Genomic DNA, 4,615 nt, shown 5'->3' with positions numbered 1-4,615 from the left:
GAGGCTCACCTCTGCAATTTTGCATCAAGTCTTAGAAGAGATTTTGGATTTGAATTATTCAATATTAAAATTAATAGACTCTTAATGATAGAATAGATACATTTTATGTCACATGATGAAGATGAGCCTTTGAAGGAAGGAGAGAAATTTCTGGTTTTGATAAAACATATTTATTCAAAATCCACATGTTGAAAGTGTGGTCCTAGTGGAGTATTCACAAGTGGGAATTTGGGAGATGACTGGATCATGAGGGCAAAAGTCAGTGTATCAACTCATCACTTGATAGCATTGATGAGATTGGTCGAAACTAGGCGATGGCGATAATTAGAATAATTAGATTACTAGAGGCCACCTTGGAGAGAATCATCTTGCCCTGCCCTCTTATTCTCCCTCCTTAAACCTGCTACCACAAGGAGAGCAGCTTTGCCCAGCAAGTCCTTCTGCTCTTATGTTCTGGCTCACACCAGGACCACACAATGGAGCCATGCCTCACATCACTGATGAAGTTCAATGCAAGCCCTACAATAGATTTTGCTTTCAGTATAAACTTGAGATTTCAAAGACTATGTGTATTCTTCATTCATTGAATGTCTCTTTTATTTTGTTCTTTGGGATAGGCAGGGAATTTTCTATTAAGGTCAATTGCTATGAACTTAATTTAAATTTGGTCTTGGATAAGAACTATGCACACATTTTCTCAACATTGAATCAACAATGTATAAACATATACTGAGGCCCTAATGATTGTTTGAAAGCCATGGCTACTCTTAAGATCAACAGTAATGCTGTTTCTTGTTATAGTTTTGATCCATCATTTAATTTGTTGGTATTGGGAAAATACCCATAGTATATAGAGGAGAGTGGTTCTACTGTGATACAGAACAAGGTTTGGGACTCACAGGGAGAAAGAATGGGAAGTGTGTTCTTCCCACTCAAATATGTACACTTTATTGCACCTGGCTTTTATTTAGTAAAATTAATTTATTAATTTACTTATTCATTTGGAAATGTTTATTTAGTACTTAATAACTAAATAACACTTGGTTTCTCACTTGTTAAATTAAATTTGCCGATGCTTTCCCAGAGAGCCTATTATTGATTCTCCATTTCAGTAAATAGATCTTACCATCATCTTTCTTCACATTTCATAGGACTTGCTTAAACTGATACATTAATGTTGTCTCACAGATGTCTAGATAAATGTTTATTGTTAGTTACAGACTTAGCTAAACAACACCCCAACCTTGTCCTTTATTCAGACAAAAACATCAACAAAAAAAGTAGTTGGTATTAGGTCTTGATGTAGAATGTTTTCATGCATAGCTATCTATAATTGCACACATGCATAGTGATGGATTGTGCATCGGTTGTTATTTTCAGCAGCATGAGTGTGGAAGGTACCCACCTCAACTAGTGCTACACTAATTTAGGGTTAGAACAGAAGAGGATGTTGGAAAGTGGAAAGCAGTTCTGGAGATAAACATTAGGCAGCAGCCAGAAACCCATTCCTGGGCTCCATATGGAGGCATTTACTCACCATTCCATCATAGAAATTGAAGCCACTGTTTTGAGATCCCAGCAGAAGAGAGGCAGAAGTCCTCAGTGGGAGCTTGAAATACTGCTGGTGGTAGGGGTATGGTTTGCTTCTGTGTTTCACTTTGCTGTTGGAGCATTTGATCACCATGTTAGGCTACATTCCATTTTCCCCATTGGGTGTCAGCTCCTGTGACAGGGACATGCAGTTTAGGGGAGACAAATCTCAGTCTATGATAGGGGCCTCAACCCTTGAGGGAGGCTGTGGGTCTCAAGCTCCTGAGTACTTGACCCTCAGACACTGCAAGGAACCTCAAAAAGCTGTGAATGAGGGAGGGGAAATCTGGTTTACCACAGAATGAGGCTTTGTATGACAAAGGCAGCCCCTGACTGCGGTGAGAGAGCTGATAGTCCTTTCTTGTCCAAACTGTCTATTCATGGTGGAAAAGTGTATATATGACTTATTTAGGGTGGACCAGAGATTAAATATCTTTTTCAGGAAGAGATACTCTGGAAGGGAAGTGTATTGGCTAAACCCTTGGGGCCTATATAGATACCTCATTTGCATGGAGACCTCTAGGCTCTATGCTATATGATCTGTTGTTATGGTCCTATAAGAGGAATGTCATAGGGGGGAGGGAATAGGGGTTTTTTTTTTTTTTTTTGGAGGAAAAACCAGGAAAGGAGATAACATTTGAAATGTAAATTAAAATACCTAATAAAAAAATAACATGCAAAAAGAGAGAGAGAGAGAGAGAGAGAGAGAGAAAGAGAGAGAGAGAGAGGAGAGAGAGAGAGAGAGAGAGAGAGAAGGAGAGAGAGAGAGAGAGAGGAATGTCATGGTCCAGTGCTCCAGGACAGAAACCTGGTCAGTAGTAGACTCAAAAGCCTACCGTTCTCACTTATGAGAATTGCCAGGGTTTCTTAATCTACTTGACCTTACCAGGTTTTTTCCTCCCTGTCTGGTAACAGAGTTCCACTTGCCTCAGTTGTCTGAGTGCCCAGGAGCGTGAGAACCACAGCCTCCCTCAAGGGCTGGGGCCCCTATCCTAGACTGAGAAGTACAGCAGCCACATGGAAGCAGGCACAGCATAGTACAGATGAAAGGCTCTGGCTGCTTGCAGCCTAGACCTAATAACCTGCTGCCTGTTAGGTGTGTTAATAGTTTTGTTTGTGTCCTCAGATGCAAAACAGTTGCTTATAGTGATGTCAACTCATAGTGTTCACTCCTATAAAGAGAGAGGGAAAAAACCCACATACACTTTTCATTTCATGTAACAATAGAGACAACAGCCTAGAATGGAAGAGCCATGTAACAGCTTTTCCTCAAATGGAAAATTGCTTAAGTACAAGGGATGTGAAGGGAAGGTCTTTCTTTACAACGAGTAAGCAGCAATAGGTTTAATGTTCTTTAACACTCAGCTCCTGTTGAGGTCTTTGACCAGCCATCAGAGTTTTCTTTTCAATGTAAGCTATAGAAAACAGAAATGGGGTGGGGTGTGGAAGTAAGACTTCAGCCAGAAACCAAAGTGTAAGAAGAAGAATCAACAGAGATGACTGCCAACCAGGGGACAGTTTCTTCTTAAAGTTACGGTTTCAATTTCCAGAGCCTTATAGGTTGGTTGATGGACCTGCTTCACAGTGGAAGAGAGGGGTGGCTGATTCAGTGAGCCTATGCTGACTGGTAGCCACATCAGACTGTGGTGTTCACTTGCCCAGCACATAGGAGAAGCATGGGTCTTCATATGTGGATGTGGTTCATTACCTGGGTGACTTAAGTTTCACATTAGACCATTCCTCCAAAATGTGTTCATTGGTTAATGATGGAGGGAGAGCAGAAGTCCACCTAATTGTCATCTTTGAAGTTTCCCTCTGTGTGTGTGTGAGTGTGTGTGTGTGCCTTTGTATGTGTGTGTGTGTGTGTGTGTGTGTATTAAAATTCTCTGTGGACAAAATGTTCCATAAATATATCCTGTTTAGGAAATTTAAGGGTGATTAAACTTAAAATCTTATATATGCTTAGGATTTCGTTCCTCCAATTTTTCTTCTGGAAGTGGCTTTAGATTGCTACACTACTCTCTATTCATCCCTTGTGCACCCCAATCTCTAACTTACTGTTTCTTCTTTGACATTAAAATAAGTTATTATTGGTTTTAGAAACCGGACCGTGAAGCTTTGCGCTTCCTCTTTCCAGCCAGCACCGAGCGATGGGCATCTCTCGGGACAACTGGCACAAGCGCTGCAAGACCGGGCGTAAGAGAAAGCCCTACCACAAGAAGTACCGTGCCCTGAGGTTGGATGTGGGGAACTTTTCCTGGGGCTCTGAGTGTTGTACTCGAAAAACGAGGATCATTGATGTTGTCTACAATGCATCCAATAATGAGCTTGTCCGCACCAAGACCCTGGTGAAGAACTGTATTGTGCTCATTGACAGCACATCGTACTGGCAGTGGTACGAGTCCCACTATGCACTGCCCCTGGACCGCAAAAAGGGGGCCAAGCTGACTCCTGAGGAGGAAGAGATTTTAAACAAAAAACGATCAAAGAAAATTCAAAAGAAGTATGACGAAAGGAAAAAGAATGCCAAAATCAGCAGTCTCCTGGAGGAGCAGTTCCAGCAGGGCAAGCTCCTCGCCTGTATTGCCTCAAGACCAGGCCAGTGCGGCAGAGCAGACAGCTATGTACTCGAAGGCAAGGAGCTGGAGTTCTATCTGAGGAAGATCAAAGCCCGGAAAGGCAAATAAGCCTCATTCGTAGTGTAATAAAGGTGTTTGTTCTATATATATATAAAAAAAGTTATTATTTCTTTGATGACTTTCATATAATATATACATACATATACATATACATACATATACATATACATACATATACATATACATATGTGTTTGTAGGTTATCTGCTTGATTTTACCAGTTTTTCTGTCTGGTGACACTGTTCCACTTACCCCAAAGTACAGCAGCAAAATGGAAGCAGGCCCACCATATTTCATATATATACATATATACATATGCACACATATATACACATATACACACATATATATGATTAGGTGTGTGTGTGTGTATGTGTATGTGTATGT

At 40.8% G+C, this 4,615-nt stretch overlaps 1 pseudogene; it reads left to right on the top strand.

The window, feature by feature from the left end:
* The first annotated feature begins 3,740 nt into the window (after positions 1–3,740).
* Positions 3,741–4,318, top strand: LOC116100529 (annotated as a pseudogene).
* Positions 4,319–4,615: the final 297 nt, after the last annotated feature.

The sequence above is a fragment of the Mastomys coucha genome, unplaced genomic scaffold (assembly GCF_008632895.1).
Source record: "Mastomys coucha isolate ucsf_1 unplaced genomic scaffold, UCSF_Mcou_1 pScaffold21, whole genome shotgun sequence".
Classification (NCBI taxonomy): domain Eukaryota; kingdom Metazoa; phylum Chordata; class Mammalia; order Rodentia; family Muridae; genus Mastomys; species Mastomys coucha.
Note: the sequence above shows the minus strand (reverse complement) of the source record. Positions and strands in the feature narration are given on the sequence as shown.